The sequence below is a fragment of the Nipponia nippon genome, unplaced genomic scaffold (assembly GCF_047370975.1).
Source record: "Nipponia nippon isolate SJK-2023a ecotype South Korea unplaced genomic scaffold, ASM4737097v1 scaffold_16, whole genome shotgun sequence".
NCBI classification, from domain to species: domain Eukaryota; kingdom Metazoa; phylum Chordata; class Aves; order Pelecaniformes; family Threskiornithidae; genus Nipponia; species Nipponia nippon.
Genome location: NW_028262332.1, coordinates 11,226,258 through 11,247,359, shown reverse-complemented (window position 1 = coordinate 11,247,359; position 21,102 = coordinate 11,226,258). Strand labels below are relative to the sequence as shown.

Below are 21,102 nucleotides of genomic sequence, written 5' to 3'. Positions count from 1 at the left end.
TTTGCAAACTAAAGTGTTGAGGAGGAGGATGCAGACTACCCTGTGCTAAACATAACAGAAATGCTCGTCCCTCACCAGAAAATCTTCATTCATGTCACACAAACTCACTTAAGATGCGTACGTGATTAGGTATGCTGTTGCGCTTGCATTTCCACAGGGTTACGAAGTTACTGCCGCTACCCAATTACTCATCAGCACAGTTCCACAAGAGAGTACTCCCCCTCCGCTTTGCATGCGGAACTGCAAATGCAATAACTCCCAAAACAGATGTTGTTAACATGATCAAGAATATTAACTCAGCAATTGCAAGTGCTTAAACTAATGTGAATTGCTTAGGTAAAAGGCAGCTCAAGAACAATTATATGCCGCTACATGAAAAGTAAAACATTCCACAATCCACATCACACTCTTTAAGGATCCTCTTCGGAAAACAGAATACATACTCAAAATTCTCCATCAGTGCAGAATCATTAAGATTAGTCCCTGCTGCGGAAGAATTGAGACTTGGGGAAAGGCAGTACAAATTCATGGGTATCGGAAGGGCTCTTTCTGTACCTTCTTCAGTCTCTCAGTTTCTGAATACTGTACCTTTCATCCGCAAGGGATCTTACTTAAAAAAAACACAAGAAGTAAAACAAATACTTCAGAGAAAAATCACCTGCTGACAGAAGAGAAGCACTCAGCCTGTGCATTTTCTCGGTGCTACCCAGCTTGTTTCTCTACAGGACAACTGTTTCCAAAGCAGAAGTAGGGGCTGAAGTATGGCAACATATTGAGAGGCTTACACTTTCTTGTCAGGTCGCACATTTTCCCAGTTCCAGGCTTTTACTGCATTATACAATACTGGTATCACAACATACAAGTATCAATTCATGGAGAAATACAATGAGGCAGCAGAGAAGCAGATTAATTCATCCCAGTTCAAAGCCTGGGCAACAGTGGCTTCCCTGCCTGAAAAGCAATACCACAGCAGTTACTGTTTCCGGGGGGGTGGGGGGGGGGGTGGGGGGGAAAGAGGGCAGAAGTACTTAAAGTCATCCCCAACTTTCAGTCCCTAAAGATTAATCATAGAAGCGTGGCACTCTTCTTCCCTAGCTCCCTAACGCAGTATCAGGATAAAGACTACAATCTGGTCTCCCAGTAGTGAGAGGGAAAAGGAATGAAGTGGGGATGAAGGAAAAAGAAACCAGTCAAAAGCAGGTTTGGGACTCCATATAGTTAGATATGTTATTTATTTATTTTTGTGGGTGTGAGGAGGCCAAGCCAGTTCTTCTGTTCAGAGTGTACGAACCTGTAATTTCTGCACCTAGAAGCGAGCCCCCGAAGTTCCAAACCCAGCCAGGATTTCCTGCGCTCACATTCTGCACGGAGCCCAGGGGAGACAGAATTTCTGTGGAGAGCAAGGGAAAGGGTTGGAGCACACAGAAATCACATAAAAGAGGGTTTTGCAGCTTTAGCTTGTGGAACATAAAGCAGAGATATTAAAATGGGAAGATTAAAAGAAAAGTAACAAAGAATTTTTGAGGTATTCATGGGACAACAGGTAGAAGTCAAAGTGCCAGAAGAAGCCAGAGAGATTGCTAGTTACTATGTGTCTTCTACACTTACCATCTGACTCAAAGCCCAGTGAAGTAATTAAAGATAGCTAGCAATTACAGTAGGCTCTGGTTCAGGCCCACAGAGAGCATGCTGCTAGGAAGCTCAGTCCTTCCACATTTCAGCAGATTGTGATGACTGTGAGATTGCCAAAGGTCAGAAAAACTATGGAGAGAGGGAGTAAGTCCTGAATAACATCTGTCCAATGACTCAAAAACACTAGATGATGCAAGCTTTGAGGGAACTTTTGTGTCCTTTGTTCTGTCTTTAGAGAGAAGAAAAGATGTGGTTGCATTTTATTTTTTCACAGCAACAATACAAGCACAGAACAGCAAACAGATGGAGGTGTCATAAGCGAAGTGTGAAAAAGAAAAGCAAGAATAAAGTGAGAGCCCCTCTGCTGGAGATAATCATGCTGTGAAATCCTGTTTGTAATGACCCGTCAGAAAAACGCCTCAATTACTACAGGTTGGGGTCAGCAGTGGGATAAGCGCAGGTACTTAACCTCAGAGACAGAAAGTCCCCGAGGACGGACTGGCTCTCCACACCACAAAGCAAGGCAGTCACAGAACTGGGCAGGCCAAGGACTGCATGCAGAACAGCAGCAGCCTGTATACCAGACCGGTGGCTTGGTGTTGTCACCAGCCCTGGCATGATGCTGTTTACAGGAGTATTCATGCAAATTCCTAGTAGTGGAGCTCTTGAGAGGAGTCAAGTGACAGTGTAATGCTCTTGGTTGGTTCTTTCCACCCACAAGTAGGGGGGGAAATAAAGGTGGAACGTACAGAAGAGAAAACATCCTGTAAGTGGAAGGAACTAAATGTTATCAACATATAATGGAAAAGGCTTAATGTGGACTATCAAAGACTATATATCCCCGTCACAAAACATGCTAGCAAGGTTTAAGCGAGCGGTATGGATTTTGAGACACACACTGCTTTACCTATAAAAAGAAGGTTTGGAGATGTTACATTTTAGCCTTTTTGCCAGGAGGTCCTTTATTAAAATTGCTGTAAATGGTAACCTGATCAACTAAAGAAGAGGCTCTTTCTGCCATGAGCTGTAAAAGGACATTAGTTTTCAATTCTGTTTTTGAAGGATGTTTCAGATACTGATTTCTACCTCATGCTCAACATAAGTTACACTTTCTTCACAGTTCTGGTGCTCAGAGCAGAAAGAAGCAGCATTTTCCCGAATATTTTCCTCTAAACAGATCTTTTTTAACACAATGTTCTCTGACCAGATCTTCCCAATATTTCTCCATCCCATAACCCAGCAGCTGTAATAAACCAAAGTGTTTGGCAATACTGAATTGCTCAAAGAAATCTGAGACTTCTTTCTGTTCATAGGCCTCCCTCAGGGCCCTGAGTGGGTTGCAATAGCACAGAGAGTCGCTCTAAATAGCTTGTATCCAAACACTCCGCTTGTATCCAAACACTCCGCTTGATGGTGATTAAAAATATATATATATAAAAGATATAAAATGTTACACATCCCATGTTTGAAACAAAAAGGCCCAGGGCACCTAAGAAACGCTTTCCACATAGAGCTCATTATAGCACTGGAAGTACTGGAAATACCATCATGTGACCCAGTCACAAACTATTGCTCTCAAGAAAAGAAATCCAGAACAGAACGGAACAGTGAGGAAGTTCATGATGTAAGACTAATTTTTTTTCCTTTTTATTCCATGTGTAAGCCAGTCTTTGTTGTAGACCTGTATGAGAAAACAGATGTTATACGCACTCATTTGCTACACAGACACTATTCCTAGGAAGTGTGCCAGTCTCAGCAATTCAATGCAGTTTTTTTATTGTTACTGAGATCTGCGTGCTTCAAGAGGAAAACAAGTTAGGGATTTTTTTTCCTTTGAAAAGGCTATACTTTACAAAGATGTTGCTAACAAGAGGAAATGAGTATCTGTGGCACACACTGGTATTTTCCAGTATCAACTGCAAATTAATTATATAGTTATACTTTTTTCTAATATAATACTAATCCTGACAATCAGTTAGTACTGATTAACATTTTGGTAGTGGTTCTCAATAGTTTCTGACTGATCAGACTGTGGTCCCCACTGTTTCAACAAACGATAGAAAAAGGCAAAGCAAAAGCACAGACGAGGCCAACACCACCTCTGGCTCACCAAGTAATTTAAAGCTTTGAAAGTAAGTGTGGCTTTATAGTCCTTTAATTACGTATTGCCTCTGAATTCTGTATGGAACAGAGGGCACACAGGAACTCTGGTGGAAAGAAGCAGCACTGTGCAATAGTATTTCCTCACCCAGGATAAGACCTGAACGTGCCCTACAACAGGTTTGCTCCAGTTTAATGGAATCCTATAATTCCCAGAGAATCTGCACACCCATTCTCACTGCAAGAAGCTGTCCCATGTGCCTAAGAAATTCCCTGTAGCCCCCTCAGATGAATACATTTACATTGCTGGTGAGCAAAAACTCTCTCCTGTACCCTGCCGTACTCTTATTTAGCCCAAATACTGTTCGAGAATAACAGAATACATAGGTACTGTACACCTATAAGCCTCTAAGACCTAACTGATTTAATGTGAAGTGTTTAAATACAGAATACACATCACGCCTGTCATTAGTCACTGGTTCTGTAATGTATGGCAAGTCCCAGAATTGTTCAGATTATTCTGGGACTTTATCTAATCAGCAATGTTACTGTTCTGCTGAAAAACAGGACTGTTCTTGCTACTCTATTTCAATATTTACCCTCCACCTTTTTTGTGAGGGACAGAAACGAATCAACTCTTATAATGTCATAGAATATAGCTGTAATGTCACTGGGAAACAAAAGTCAACTTTTTTTTTTAGCGTTGTCACGCTATGACTACACACATAGTGGTGACAACACCTGCGTTAACCATTATATCAAGTTCTGCCACTGCTGTAGTCGATCTATAATAAAAGTACACATATACAAATGACTCATTAGTATAACGACTCCTGTGTTATATCCTTAATTCCATTCTCTTCTTTCCATTTGCTTTTGTCTTCTATTTTATGGTCTTCATTTTAAACACACGGTTTTGTATTATACCTAAATAAAGACTTTTTACAGAAGTGGTAGTAGGTAGATGATTAATCCTCTGAGACAGTTTCACAGGTTGGTCTGTCCTTATCCATTTCAATAGTCAGACATCAAGAAGAAACATTCTTCCACTTCCCCCACCACCTCTTTAGACTGGGTCTGTACCTTGCACTGGGCAAAATACTAAACACTGATCCCCGAAGCTAAGTTTCAAGCGGAAAACAGTAGCCGTGAACTTCAGATACAGAGTCACACGTGCAGGCTGATGTTTGTTTTGTGCTGGGAAAACTTCTGAAACTCCAGGTCTAATTTTGCATAAAGAATATTTGTGCTTTTGTCTTTCCCTTAGGCACAATGACCTTCCCTTGGAGCAGTGACAATGGTGGCCTGCTGATTAGCAGTGCAGCTTTGCAGCCAGACCTCCTCCGGCTGGGGCCCACGATAGGCAGTGAAATCCAACTGCCGCTTGGTGGCAGAGGTTAGATACCATAATTACATTTCTGGTTCCCAAGAATGCATCGTGCATGCTTATTCTCTGCCCAAGGTGACTCGCAAGATTATTTCTTGCCTCCTCATTAATTGCTATACATATTTATAGACAAATTAAAGATTCAAACTTAAACATTTATTCAATTAATCGCTTTGAGTTCTAGTAGAATAAACAGTATCAAATCAATTCATTAGCTTGGGGGTTCATGACAATTTAACACATTCATTTTCTGTTTCCCCTCTGTGGTATCATGTCTCACACAAGAGTTAAAACGTCGAACACCACCAACAGAAAGAGCATAAGACGTTCTGAACCATCAAACTACTTGCTTCAACTCACAATGAACAGAAAACAGATTTGCTGCAATAATCGAATTAGGCTTGCTTCTACACGCCTCTTCCGAAGACTTCATGTCTAATCTTTAAGTCTTTAGCTGATAATTCAATTACTAGCTTATTGAAAGAAACTATAAACGCCGTATGTTACTTACTGTGATTTGGTTCACAACATGAATAAACAATATTCTACAAACAGACGCTTCTGAATGTCTACTTCATGAGACCTTCCTTATCATTCCACTTCCTAGGAAGCTGCGTATTTTGTTCCTTAAAGATGCTGCAACAGCTCTGATTCTATGGCCACAAGCTTCCATCCCACGAGAGGGGCAGCCCCATGACTTCAGCAGCTTTGCCCAACGCAGGAGCAAGCCGCAAGGTCTAGCCACAAGAATAATCTTCTAAGTCAAGCCAAGGGGATCTCTGCAAATTGCATCTATGCTCTCCACTTTTTGTTTCACAGTCTTTTTAAAACCTTCATGACATCGTGAACCTCAAAAATACATACAGCAATAACTATTCATTTGATCTATAAATAAAGGGAACTGACAATTTCACATTTGCAGGACTTTTACAGAAGGATTGAGCTGAACACTGAGCTATGTTTATGCCTAACCTTGGGCATACGGACTCTTTCTGCTACGAACTTGGTCCCCAGCCTTTACTCCTCTCTACCCAAGTCTCCAACTCCACAATGCCATTCAGAGCAAGTTACACACAAAGTTGCAGAACATCACTGCTGACGTGCTCCAAGCCAGAATGCTTCCAATTATACAATAGTTAGTAAAGCAGGATGAGGAAAAGGGCTCTTTAAGGACAAGTAACTTATCAGCTGTTTTTTCTGACAGGAAGCTTTGCACAGACTGTACGAGTTGAAGTTCAGGACAGAGTTTATAAACCACAGGCATTTAACCTCAGAAATAAATATCACAAACCCTCCAAAAAAATGATAATTTCACCTAATAATAACTATTTTTTCCACACAAGAAAACTCTAATCTAGAAACACTGACATAATTAAAGATCATCTTAGTATAAACTATTTCATAAAACTTCAATTAACTGAAATTCATCCAGCCAATTTACCAGGTTAGCCAGGCTGGCTCTATGTACACCAGCTGCACTTCATCAAATAGGAGTGCTCTATTTACAAAGTATGCATTTATCCAAATATTGTGGACCTCCTCTGACACTCTAAATTAAGACAGAGCGTAAGCATAAATACACCAAGATGTTTCTGTAGTGGTAACTTTCAGGATCTAGAATAATTACTACTACTACTGAAGATTTGTTAACTTTCCATGAAGAAACAAATATGGGTTAAAATCAGAGCAGGCAGTAACTGCGTATGCGTAAGAGAGAAACCAACTATTTAGCATAATTTACAAATTCTCAACAGAAGTAGTTACTGCAGAGACTGAATATACTGTCTAACAAACTTCCATTAATTCAGAACTATGTCACTTAGAATATTTTTTCATCCACTACATGAATATTTTCCAAACCCAAGTCACAGCCATTAGAGTTGTGAAATCTCCATTTGCCTCTTATTTCAGCATAGGTGGGGAATTACCATAACTGGTTCCCCCCTATTATACCAAGGCCTATTTATATTTACGTGTACTCCACACAGGTACTCCTCTATTTCCTGAAATGTGCCTAGTTTTAGAATTGTATATTGCATATTTGGTGCCTCAAGTGCTGCACGCGTTAGCTGGAAAGTGCAGCTTTATCAACTTCTTCCTATAACAGATCTGTATCTTCACAAAATTTTGGGAAGATCCCTGTATTTCTAGATCACACAAGTCTCACCAGGTCAACCAAACCCCTTTCCCATCTCTGCCACGCTATTCCTGAAACCCCTTATAATGCAGTACAGCTTAATTCTGCTCTCAATATTCCAGTCTTGCATTCATGCAGTTTGGACCATTTCCTTTATTCAAACCCTGTAGACTCTTCTGCTTTGAAAGTATTTAAGCACTTAAGATTTGCTAATGCATCTTTTTATTTGCAGTTCTCACATGTTTTTGCTAGACTAGACACATGCAGCATGCTACACAGCTTTAAAAAAGCACGTAAATATCCTCAGAAGGGCTCAACTAGAACAGCGTAACAGACAGCATGTGGCCCTGGAACAGAGTCCATGTGCATTGTAATGCTACCTGCTGAGCACAGCCCCAGCATTCAGAGCATTATAAAAAGGGCATTACTGTAACAATGACAAAGACAGTGAGCGCTACTTGCATAGTGTTTAATGAGCAACACAGACAATGGCATTTGGAGACTGACAGTTTAGGTTTGTTTGTTGTTGGGTTTTTTTAACCCCCAATTTCCATCACATTTCAAATAATAAAGCGCCTGAATTAATCAGAGTCAGTTCTGAGAAAGCAGCATCTATGATTTCAAGCCCTTTTGCAAAAACACACACGTGGATGCATTTCAAGGCCAGCATGACAAGTCTTCTGCAAAGAAAGAAATTTGAGAAGATCACACTATGCTTGCTTAGAAATCATTTTGCCTTTATGGGATCTGAACTATAATTAGAATGCTGATGCCCTGTTATAATAGAGACAGAAGTAGAATTACAAAGCGATAACAGAACAATTTTCAGGATAGGGCATTACTCACAAACTGAAGGAACAGGTCACGATGGACAACTTCTGGTATCAGTTCTTTCAAAGTTTCAGACTTCTACAGAAGCAAAACTGAAGACCTGACAAATAAAAATATTTATGAATTTTTAAAAAAACAAAACATCCTATGCTGGGTACTTTTACTCTTCCCCTTTAAATTTTCCATAGAACACTGTTTCCGTAGCTGCCAATTCTGTGACCTTGCTGGAAGTCACCAAGCCAGAGATCAATTAGTGAGTACAGAATAGAGAAGCAGCGCTGACTGCATTCTCCCTGTCCCTTGGGAAGAGCAGCTGTGCTTCAGGGTACAAGCAGCATAAGCCTGGAAGATTGTTATCCAGTGGGAGTGCTGATACGCAGGTTGGTTACTAACTGCAAGATGCACAATGCAGCAGAACTGAAAGGAAACAGGAAAACCTCCTTTTTCCTTTGACTTCCACACTTAAAATTTTCCAGTAATTTAAAAACACTTTAATTTTGCACACAATGAAACGTTTTTACACTGAATGATATCTACAACAAATACACCGTGTTGGCTTCAAACATATAAATTATGAACGTTCATTAGTACTCTCCCTACTGAAGTGCCCATAGGAAATTATCCTTTAAAAATACTGCATACACTTCACATATCCCATTTAATCACTTATCAAAGTTGGAAAAAGTTTGTCCGTAAAGATTAATTGGGAATATGCAAAATAAATTAAAAGGAACCCTTACTGAATCTCAGAAAAGTTTCCTGGCTTTTATTAGCAAACTAAGAGAAACGTCATCAGTAACATTTAAGCATGATCAAAACACCCACCATCTTCAACATCCCTTAGAAAAGCATGCTGCTTTTCTTTGAAAGGGAAATGCAGGACAGAGGGTGGAATTACTTAAAGGAAAAAAAAAAGATAGAAAGTAGTTTGCACCAGCAGTAGTGAAGTCTTGAAACTAGATAGATCATTATTCTTCTCTGTCATATGGACTGGTCTGGAATACCTTACCTGAAGAGGTACAGCAAGCATTTTTAAGCAAACTCCATAAACCGTCAGTAGATCACCACTATCCCCCATTTCATAGACAGGATGAACCAAAACACAGAAGAATTTGGAGATTTTACTCGTGTTGCACACCAAACTACAGTGACAGAGAAGGATAATAGCCCCACTACCTAAACTTCCAGTTGCATATCTGAACTACCACACAAGTTACCAGAGAGGATAGCCTCCTTCCTTCCTGACACCTCCAGAGAAGCAGCAATGTGTACCTTCTGCTGGCCCCGACGACGCACAACTCTTTCCAATCCACTCCAGACAGAGTTCTTGCACACGCTGCAATCTCTATTTTCTCTTTCACACGGAAGACTAACATAGAGAATTTGGAATTACAAGAGTTAGGTGCCACCTCTGCATCTACCAAAAGCTACTGCTACCTAATTTGTCTGGCTTATGCTTCTATGCCAAAGTAAAACGCAAAATAAAACATAAAAGGAAAGAGACTTTTACAACTGTCAGGAGGTAAGGAAAATGGTAGTTGATATTTTGGAAGACTACTTAAAGTTTATCCCATGCAATGAGTTCTCATCTCCCCCAGATCTTGACTAAATTATTAGTAACTGGTCTCCGTCTCTCACCCTGCAGTACAGATCACCTGGACCACAGAGCAGTGACTTGAATAATACAACTATCAAACCTGTAAGCTTGAACTCAACTTATCTATTAGATCAAGCGATGTAAACAGAACTTGAGAAGAAAGTCTCCCCCCAAGGGACATCAGGAGCACTTATTTCTGTATTTCAGTGCCCGCTTCCAGTGACCCTCCTGGTGTTCAGAAACAAATCAAATTAGCCACTTTTCTCTTGTCAAGGAAAGAGGACCTATTTACAAGTCAGCAGGAACATCCCAACACTCCGTCTCAGTAAACTTGTTTCACAGCACCTTATTAGAGACTTGACGGGGGTAATGTATCACTATCTGCAAAAGCTGACTGATGACATAAAACACAAAACGCTTTGGGATATGGAGCAGGAAAATGTCAAAGATCAGCCCTACGGAGCCATATATATATATATATATATATGAGGATTTTTTAATGTTAAATATGAGCATTTTAAATGCTATCCTGAAAAAGCCGTCAGGAAAACATAATGAATGACGATGATCAGATGTTAACTCTCAATGCTACAACACTTCTGTATGTACTAAATTTCACAGCCTTCTTGTTATCTTTCGGCAGTGACTACACTAGCACTCCAGGAATGGAAAGCCCAGGACAGCGACTCAGACCTCGGTGGCTCCCAGCAAAGGGCCCTAACTGCTGAACGTCTTTAGAACACAATTGCGGGGCTTTCCACTAGGAAGATTCAACTGCTGACTGAAATATAGCTGCATTCTCGGTACTGTGTGAACTCCAGCTCTTTAGTATTTAAATCAGTACATAAATATTTCACATAGAACTTAGCCTAAAATAAGCCACCTGCCTGGTTACTACAATGTTACAACAGTCTGTCTGCTTGCCTTAATCTGCAGGCAACTATAATGCTATTTGTGTGATATACTATTCCGTAAGGCCTCCCAGAAGAAACATGAGAGATCAATAGTCCTTAAATAAGTAATTAGTAGAGCTGAAATCATCTAGGTCATCAAATAGCAAGTGGGATAAATAAAAAGTCATAGCTCCGTGAACACTTGCATTTAATAGAATTTTTGCATTTATTTGTTGAGCTAAATGATAGAAAGGTTGCACACCAAAATATAAGAGGTAGAACTGTTGAATAGCATCTATAATAGGAAAGCAAAATAGGATAACAATACATACCTGCATTAAAATTATTTGGTGAGTTAATTAAAAAAAAAAAAGAAAAAAGAAACAAGATACATCAACAGCCTTCAACTTCCCACTCCTAATGCAAGTGAATTGAGATCAAAAATTTGAAGGGAACCTTCTAATCTAAGGCATGAAGCAAAGACAACACACAGAACGAGGCATTTCTACACTCATAGATGTGTTACACTAAACATGAGAAAACATATGTAAAATACACTCTCCCGAAAATACAGGCACATTTCTCTTCAGACGCCTCAGGTTTAATCTATGTTGCCACATCTACCGTACACCAGTACAGTACCCTGTCATACCCAGGGTAGGTACCTGTCCCCTGCTGTTGCCTTACTTTAAAATCCTTTACCGTCTCTCCTCGAGCTGGCCTCCGACCTGCAGCTCCTTCAGTCTTGGCATGGAGATCAGTCTTCTAAATTTTCAAACATTTCATTCATTCGTTCATTTCTAGACTCCTACTGATCCCTACAAATTACAGAATGGCTCCACCCTGCACATCTGTATAGGCTCCTGCTTCCTCAAAATGGATTATGGGAATAAAGTTTGCTACCTTCCTTACCATATTAGGTTGACAGACTCTCTAAATTATAGCTGATTACAGTCTTCTGAAACTACCGACCTAATCTGACCGTTTCAGACTTGCACTTGGGCTAATAACCCTGGGAGATTCTTTCCTGATGTATGGTCGTCACAAGGATATCTATTCTACCAAACACTTGGGCTGTCCAGGGAAGCATCTTTACAGACTGGGCTCAATTTTCCCTTAAAGGGCAAATCCAATATACTTCAAATTTGATAGTCAGCATTTCAGTCTACATACCTCATACGACACAGACATCCAAATCTTTCACAGTGTTTCAGCAGCACATGCGACTCATTTGCTAGTCATGACTTACTGAAATCTCCAGCTACTAAACGACTAAACGACTTGGCATATCAAAGTTTATGAAGCTTTGAGGTACACACTTAATGTCAGGAACATGACCTGTATCTGTTGCAGATCTGTTTCCCATTTATCCCTTTACATGACAATACTAGTTAGTCGAGCAGCAGCATACTGGGTACATGGAGTAAAGAGTCTCAAGTGTTGAAAGGTTACTTCTAGTTCATGCAATGCAAGGAACACAGCACGTTACCGCAAAAGAGACAAAACAGATTCCAAAGAGTAAGCTTTCTACTGTGATTCTGGTTAGAGGGACCTGCCAACACCCCTTTGTCAGATCTAGGTTTTAGTGTACTGGACCACATCTGTTTGTTCTAGAACCGCAACTACTTTGAGATGAATAGACTCCGAATTAAAAACTCTTCTGACCCCATGTTGCGATACTCAGTTTGGGTACCAGTACATTCAGGAAACACTCACATAGGCTTCAACAAGGTCAGTGTTTCATCCCAAGGGTACAGCTTGTGAACGGTTTCCAAATGCCATTGGATTCTGGCTGTAGTCTCACAGAATTTTTAATGAAGTTATAAAACTACTTCATTATAACCAAAATTCTCATTATAGCAAGATTTTTAGACCAGATCTCTGACCACGGTTCAAAGCGTTTTATTTCTATCTACCAATTACTATTATTTCTAAGAGTTCTCCACTTTCTGTTGATGAAAATGAATCTTGGTAAAGCTTTTTTTTTTAAATTATTTTTATTATTATGACTGTACTGCCAGCTGCACTCAGATAAACTCTGACTCAAGTTCTAGGCTTCAGGGTCATTGATAGACACTCAGCTACTGCTTCCATGAAAAAAATACAGATCACCATAGACAAAAACAGATATGGGAAGGAGAAAACATGCAGTTAAAAAAACAAAGAGAAAAAGAGAAAAAAAAAAAAAAAACACTGAAAACAAAAACTTTTTGTACCAGAAACGGATTGAAAACAGAAAGAAAATTAGCATTTAGGAATGAAAAAGCCTATTCACTGTTGATGTTAAATACAACACCCGCAGAGATGGAAGCTGGGTTTATTTTTGATAGCAGCATAAACATTAAAGATAAGCCAAAAGCATTTAGAAAATACGGGTGCAGTATAAAGGCTCATGTGATGAGAGATATTTTGCTTCTAACCTTGACCTGGAAAACCTCTTGCATGACAGAGCCTCTTTTCAGTGGAGTCACAGTCCTGCCTAGTTACTCTGCCTATTAGTGATAAAAAGGCCACCCAAGTTGTTTCTACTTCAGAATGATGGCAGGTTTTCAATCCTAAACTTCAAAGGAAAAGGAAGAAAACCACTCTAATATATCTACCTAAGGACCTGCCCTAAACTCCTGTCTTGCCTTCTCTGGTCCAATCACACTCTTCCCTAAAACAATAACCCTTACAACTGTATCATCATTTTTCGAGAAAGGACCTTAATATTCCCCCAAATATTTATCTACTTGCCACTGATATATATGAAAATACTTATCTCATATTGATATGAGATAAACATGCATCATAGCCTACCCACACAATGGAAAAAACAGCTGATTTCCAGATTGGTTCATCATGCCTATAATCCCAGTAATATATAGGTGCTAACCACATCAACCACAATCATTGAGAGGGTTAAGCAATCACAGGATCAAATCTCAAATGTGTAATTTAAAGTATTAAGACTGAAAACTGTGGACTCCTCTGTGAAGTTCAGTCCTACTTTGGATGTCTGCTCATACAGTCCAGGCTTCTCTAGGGAGGAGAGTTGCAGACCAACAGTCAATCTTTGGAACTTTATGCCCTTAAATTGCAATGAGAAACCTGCTGTATAAGACACTGCCAACCCCACATGCTCCGCTACAACATGACTGCAGAACCTTCTTTCTGCCACCTTTCCTTGCACAGACCATACAGGCAGAGATGCCCTGTAACCAGCAGCAGTCACCCCATATTCCCATGTGCACAACAGGTAAAAGCACTTCCATTCACAAGAAAATACAGATGTTAAAGGCCAGATGATATATCAACACCCCATTTCCCAAAGGAGAGATGTTCAGGATCAGAAGACTTCAGATGATCATTTAGGGCCCCACCTTTATTAGAAATTTTAATTAAACGCTCCTAGAAGGTTGGCAATATTTTTCGTTTCCAGGCCTTCCTACTGCATAAAGAACGCTCTATTGGGTCAGATCAATGCTCTTGTGTAGCCTGGTATTGTGTCTCTGAAAGCAGCAACGGGAGATACCATATCGAGAAAGGCCGTGAGCCTGGCCACCTCCCATGGTCTGTTCACTCTGGTTTTCCCCAGGGCCCGCAATTGCTGTATTAGTGATGTTAGAGGGTATGAAGTCAGTAACTAGCGCTTCATCTCACTTCCCTTTCTGTAGGGACTGATATCACACCATCAATAAGAATTTGTTAGATTCCACCAAACTGCAGAAACACTTTGAGACAGGAATGAAAATTACTTTTTTTTTTTCTCCACAGTGACAGGAGTCATCATGTGCCCTCTCCTACATCCGTGATGAGCACTATGGCAGCAGTCCTTTGAAAGACTTCATTCTCTTTCCCATCCTGGGTGCTACAATCCATATTTTGAGAAAAACCATTAAATTAACTAAAAAGTTTTGATTTCTCAGGAAATATTCCTGGGACACACACCACAATGAAACAATCTCAGCAGAAAACATGCACACAGTGCTGGTTTTGGCTGGGATAGACTTAATTTTCTTCACAGTAGCTGGAATGGGGCTGTGGTTTGGATTTGTGCTGGAAAGAGTGTTGATAGCACAGGGATGGTTTCACTCCTGCTGAGCAGTGCTGACACTGAGTCCAGGCCTTTTCTGCTCCTCACCCACCCCAGCAGCGAGCAGGCTGGGGGCACAAGGCGCTGGGAGGGGACACGGCCGGGACAGCTGCCCCCCGGGCTGTCCCACACCATATGGCGTCACGCACGGCGTGTAAAGCTGGGGGAAGGAGGAGGAAGGGGGGACGTTCGGAGCGATGGCGTTTGCCTTCCCAAGTCACCGTTACGCGTGATGGAGCCCTGCTTTCCTGGGGATGGCTGAGCACCTGCCTGCCCATGGGAAGGAGGGAATGGATTCCTTGGTTTGCTTTGCGTGCACGTGTTGCTTTTGCCTCACCTACTAAACTGTCTTTATCTCAACCCATGACTTTTCTCACTTTTACCCTTCTGATTCTCTCCCCCATCCCACTGGAGGGTAGCGAGCGAGCAGCTGCGTGGTGCTTAGCTGTTGGCTGGGGTTAAACCATGACACATGCTCATATTTTAAAGAAGCCTGTTTACTGCTATGAGTTTTGTCACGGCCACTACTGGAAAAGTTTTAATTATACATTCAGCAGTTGCCAGATGGGGGTGAGAATACAACTAGTGGACTGAAGACAGCACAGTCTACAAAACAATGTAGATGTTAGGATGGCCAAGGCTAGCTACATTGCACTGTGCCCTAAACAGCATCTATAAAAATAACATTAAAGCACTTCTGTTTCCAAATGGTTCAGGAAGCTGCCGATTTGCAGGTTCACTATAGACAACTTCACTTGGGCTGGTTCCAGCCAAACAAAGTAAGGAAGGGATGCAGTGACAGGGTCATACCAAAGAGACCGTAAATGCTGAGTGCTGGTACAGCATATAGCAATTCACTTGCGAGTATAAGGAACACTCTGCACCATGACACTCAGCAACGCTAGGACACATCAAACAGAAATGTGAAATCAGAACATTAACAAGTAGAGCACCACATATCGAGATATGCACTTTTTTTTTTTAACCTAGACCTCTGTTGTTTTTAATAATTGATAAAAAGTAGCAAATGACTCACTAATTGCACTTCTAAATTGTAACCCAACCTGGAATCAATCACACGTGGCATAACTTCTGTTCTTATTTGAAGCTAAATCCACCACAGTGCACACAGTAGCCTCTCTAATAATTGCATTACTCATAACCTGAAAGTATTTCCCACTACTTGGTTCCAGTTTTGCTTGCTTTTCAAGCTGATCCTCATCCCTATTGCTAAAAAGATCTCTGAAACGCTACCCCACACAGCTTGCTCGGGGACTCGAAGAGCACTGTGGTACGTTTCATGGTGTGATTCCTCCTCTTTTCATGTCCAATTTTCCTCCACTACCATTTTATCTCCTTTGCTCCAGTCCAAAGTCAAACAACTATCATTCAGGATTGCACCAGATATTAGCAAGTAGTCTGTAAAACTCTTAGGAATGAGTTAGGTACACACAGAACTGCCAGATTTATGTATGTCATCTTTTGTTTTGCAGCACAGGCTCTAGATTTGTAAGTACCCTCTACACTGGACAGTCATCTGCTTCATTCTCTCCCTTTTATGCCCGAGATACACTTTTTAAAAAAATGAATACAGATCTTGTAAGCATTTTTCAGAATAAAACTCTCTGCTACCATCATGCCACAGATTAACCAGCTAGTAGCTGCGGGCCAGACAAAAATGAAGACAGAATGGAATGACACGAAACAATAAAAGCTGGGATCAAGTATACACAAAAGAAGGTAAATTCTGAAACCTAGGGACAACGTGGGATGCTCGAGGAACAGCGAGATGGTACTTGAGAACCACCAAACATGAACTCAGTTAATCAGCTTTTGCAGGATCCTCACTAGGAAACAGACAGGTTAGAGCCCATGTTAAAGTGAAACTCAACAGTACTCGCGCTCCCAGCTACGTGGTGAGAGCCCAGGCTTAAGTCACATCGGTCCCAGCACAAGCAGGGTGTAAGGAGAGTTGCTTGGTTAAGACTTGGATATGCTTTCAGAAGCTCAATACCCACACAGTTACACCTACCATAAGCAATGCTTATCTACCCTAGCAAAGACTATTCTAGTACTGATATCATCTCACGTTTCTTTTCCCCCCACTGTGCATCTTCTGCCCACATCCTGCAGAGAAACAGATTCAATTAAAATCTGCCAAGTTTTCACTGTTGGTTTCCCTTCCCGCACCCCAGACCACTCCCAGCAATTGACTACTCAGATATTTAGCCTTTGATTTTAATGCAGACTTGCAAAAATATTTTTATTGACTCTGGGTTTTAATACTTGCACAGTCGCCCTGCAAAGATAGGGGATTTTTTAAAAAGTGTTTACCCTTTGTGAATGCAGCTTTAATCCGCTCAACATCTATTTTTACGCTGCTTATATTATAACCTTGTAACTTTCACTTTCTGCTCTCCGTGGTGTTGGGGTTTTTTGTAGAAGCCAGACAACATCATGACTTTCCACTTTGTATTCTGCATCCTTTGGCATTCTACTTCCCTTCTTTTCTCATGACTTCTCTCCACACAAGCAAATACAGCAAGGCAGAAGAGTGGCTCTGGACACTGTTCTATGTTGCGTGGAATTGTTTCCGACTTCATTCTTATCATTAAAGATGAGTTGCTTTTTCAAACTTCAAGGTTTTCTTCAAAACACTTCACATTTGCAAGTCATCTTCTTAGCTTATCACCTTCCTAAATCCAAGCCTCCTGCCTGGAAAGTATTCAAACACTGCCAAATTTCAAAGCACGCAAACAGCCACATTAAATGTGTGATTAGTCCCACTGAAATTCAAGTTAAGCACATGGAATTATTTGTTTTATACATTAAAAAGATGTAAAGTCAAACAAGTTCCTTTTCAAATTCTCCAATTTTTTGTTATTTTTAAGTTCTTGTGAAGCTTATGAGACTAATTTCACATGTAAAGATAGCTTTTTCTATGAAGATTTTTAAAATACATGCCTCATACAGAGTTATTTTTTTCCAGTTCAAAGTCTGTCCTCAGATACCTTTGCACAAATCCCATTAACTCTAGTACATGTCTAAAGGCAGAATTTGAAACCTGTAAAGAACTGGGTCACTGGACAATGGTAAGCCTGAAACAGAGATTTCTTTTCTGTGTTATAACAAGAGAAAAATACCTCTTCCCTCAGGCAGTAAGCGAACATTCCCATTTGTCTGTAAACAATACCAAATACTTGAAATTTGATAGCTTACATTTCATCCTTGCTCACTTAGGATTTTTTCCTTTACTAAATAGCTAATAGCCATTTAGCCCTTAAAGAAGTATTTGTAGCTGACGCTAGATCATCCAAGTACACCATCCTGCAGGGCTGCCTCACTGCAGATTTCAGTGCCTGGTTCACTCTGAGCTTAAAACCAGTAGCTATCAACAACTTTTTGTGAAGGGTCCCTCTGTTTTTCTGGGTTTTTTTCATCCCCAGGAAAACTGCTTTCGCATGCTGGTCATACATACTAGCTCCTGCCTTGCCTCTATTTTTTATTTAATACTGGTAATAAACTTTCTTTATCATGGCATAATCAGGTATGACATCTACAAGCAGGAAAATCAGTCCAGGAACAGAGAGGGTTTTTTTTCTACAAACTAATTCTACATTTATTGTGTCAGTAGATATCAGTGAAAGATTCTTAGAAGAGTTCTGTCACCATGACTGTTCTCTGCATTAGCATCTCATATCTGCATACTGTTCTCATATGATTGGTTTTATTCCATTATATACACTTGTTACAGCACAAAACCTACGTAGTACTTAAAACCAGACCGGCCTAACCTAATCTGGCCAGTCGGGAGATACAAAGAGACAGGACAGGCCATTATGCAATATTCAGAAGTTAACTGAGTTCCCTTTCCACGTTCACTTTTCCTAGAAAGTTTAGATTTGCCAGAATCATTTAGATCATCAACCTCTTTAAAAAAAAAAAAAAAATCAAAAAACAATCCAAGTTACATGCTAACAACAACATATACTTTGTATTTTCAAAGATAATATCACCCTTTAGATTTGCTTCTGCTCACAACTCTGAGGACAGCCTACTGGAATGAGCACAAGGCTTGGAATTCTAATCCAGACTATGCTATTTGTTGTATGTGTAACCTCTGGCAAAGTGTTTCACCTAACTTAGTCTCTGCCTCTCTACAGCCTTTGTGATTCCCTCAGTAGTCTAGGGGATGCTGGTAACATTTAAGAATACATGACAAGATCTTAAATATTTCTATGGAAAGATCTGCAGGAAACACACATTATTTCCATCATAGTTATATATTTAAAAGAAAAAAAAAAATCTTTCTACGCTAGTGTTTTGTCCCAAGAAAGAGCATAATTATTGTTAATTACTTTAACTTTCATCAAGGCAACTCAAATTCCAGGTTGCTTTTGGCACAATTCAAGTCCCCATCCCTTATTGAGTATACTTAGAGATATAAATTCAATTTTCTTCTTTCTTTTTATTCCATGAAACCTAAAGACAGATATTAACTTTTTTTCCAAACCTCAGATGTTCTTCTCCTTGTTAAATTTATATCCTTGTGCTGCAATGCCACAGCTCTTCCAATCCCCTTTATTCTAAATTAATCCATCAATCCCCTTTCCTCTGCGTTTTTGCCCTTGGCAAATCATTAGCCCAAGGGAGAACTCAACAGAAAAATTCAAGATTTCACTCAGACCACAGCTGAAAATACCTTTCTTCTGCCTCTGCAAAAGCTTCGCTATCCGAGACGCCACCTCTTGCAGATTTTTCTCTCCTTACATTTCCAGCTTCACTGCACAGCCACCACTTTTTCACAGCTGCCCCTTCCCATTCCACTCTCTCCTCCAGCAGCCTTCCTCTAGGCTATATTTGTATCGTGTCTCTATTCGCTGCAATCCATTTCAAATAAAAATGTTCTCACATTAAGTCCTTGGACCAGTCCTTGATTTCCTAACTATTATTTCCTCACACCTTCTTAGGGCCTACACTAATATTTTAAGGCCACAGAGGAGATTTTCATTCATTGCTTCGAAAGCTTTTGATTCTAGACTCGAAAGCAGTAATTGAGATTCCTCAGATTTGTTTCTCCTTTCAATCCTTAAACATCATGAGATAAAAGCCTGTTACAAAAGTAGAGCTATGTCTGACTGTTCAGAACTAGGGTGACGCTTTAGCCGCAGGCTTGTAAAGAAGTATACTAAATGTAAGTTTACTGGACCCCTCACTGCATGTAAAGTTATTAATGCACACGTGTCTTCTACTTCCACTCTAATGCTGCAAATCACTCTTTTGAATGAAAGTCACTGTTTCACTTCAGCACGGCAAATCTCCTGATCCTACTGCCTTTTGCCAAAGTTCCCTCGTAGGCTGCTTCAGCACAGCACGCTGCGTACGGATTATTTTGGCATAGAGCTCCACAGACCACTGTCTTTCCTCTTTACAGACTATGTAAGATTAGTTCTGAAAAGTGTAAAAAGTGATATTAAATACGATTGCCGTGGACTTATATGTTGAAAGCTGAGTTTGAAAAGGCACTTAACCTAGAAAACCGTGCAGGAATTTTGAAGCGCTCATGTGAAGATATCGGCCATTTGAGTGTTGAAGCAAAACCATAAAGGTTGTATGGATCGCATATCCAAAGAAAAAAAACACCCAGGAGACTCAACCCTCCCTCCTCGTACCTAAAGGTTTTGGCACGCTAGCACTTCTCTGAAGAGTCTGATGAACAACGGTACTTGGAGCTCTCTCTTCGACTTCACTGTAGCGCTCACCTACTCTAGAGCAGTCAGACGTCTGGATTAGGAAGAACTATCGCAGGGCAGTTGAAAGCTAACTTGAACCCATTTGTCTCGATTTCTAAAAGAGAAAGACGGAGGTCATTGAACGCCGTATTCCTCGTGCAGCCCGACCTGCCTCAACACACCACAAAGCCGCCTCGATCTGCACGTCCTCAGACAACCACCGAGGATCCCATACCGAGAACCGCTCACATGGAAACCTCTCAGCTCCACTGAGGAAACTGCTCTCTTCCTGCACTGCTTTAGGTTTTGCAGCGGGACAGGCGGCCCATCGAGGAGGCGCACTGCCCGGGCAAGGGGTGCCAGGGCCCGGCCTCGCCCCCCGCCCCCTCCCCTCAGCCTTGCCCCGTCCCTCCCTCCGGCCGGCGGGCTGCGCTCCGGGCCCAGCCGCCAGGCCCCGCCGGCCCAGCACCTCCCTGCCCCTTCGGCCGGCGGGGACGGCGCTGCCTGCGGTGAGTATTTACACTCACGGCCCTGGGCCGCTGCAAGCGGGGCCGGGTGACGGTGAAACCAGACGCCCCGTCTCCTCCGAGGTGCCCCGGCGCGGGGGCGGGCGGCTCCTCCCCGCCCTGAGCGGAGACGGGGCAGGGACAGGGACGATCCTGCCCCCCCCCCCACACACACCTGCCTCCCGCCGCGCCCGGCCGCCCCTCAGCCGGGG

At 41.3% G+C, this 21,102-nt stretch overlaps 2 protein-coding genes across 24 annotated transcripts in view; one reads left to right on the top strand and one right to left on the bottom strand.

The window, feature by feature from the left end:
* The window catches only part of CRB2 (crumbs cell polarity complex component 2), an 80,498-nt gene that overhangs the window by 59,113 nt on the left and 283 nt on the right, over positions 1-21,102 (bottom strand). For 14 of the 23 annotated variants that reach the window (XR_015703661.1, XR_015703662.1, XR_015703663.1 and 11 more), the window contains exons 2-4: positions 20,325-20,499; positions 8,103-8,187; positions 1,292-1,390 (exon numbers count right to left, since the gene is read on the bottom strand). The exons of 1 other annotated variant lie outside the window; for it this stretch is intronic. The gene's annotated coding sequence lies outside the window, so the exon portion shown is untranslated. Of the gene's footprint in view, positions 1-443; positions 611-658; positions 829-1,291; positions 1,391-8,102; positions 8,188-20,324; positions 20,500-21,065; positions 21,086-21,102 lie in introns of those variants that run through there. 8 more of the 23 variants (XM_087752713.1, XM_087752711.1, XM_087752712.1 and 5 more) reach the window with 8 other exon arrangements.
* The window catches only part of STRBP (spermatid perinuclear RNA binding protein), a 73,657-nt gene continuing 73,334 nt past the window's right edge, over positions 20,780-21,102 (top strand). The window contains exon 1 of the mRNA XM_087752741.1: positions 20,780-20,893. The gene's annotated coding sequence lies outside the window, so the exon portion shown is untranslated. The remainder of the gene's footprint in view (positions 20,894-21,102) is intronic.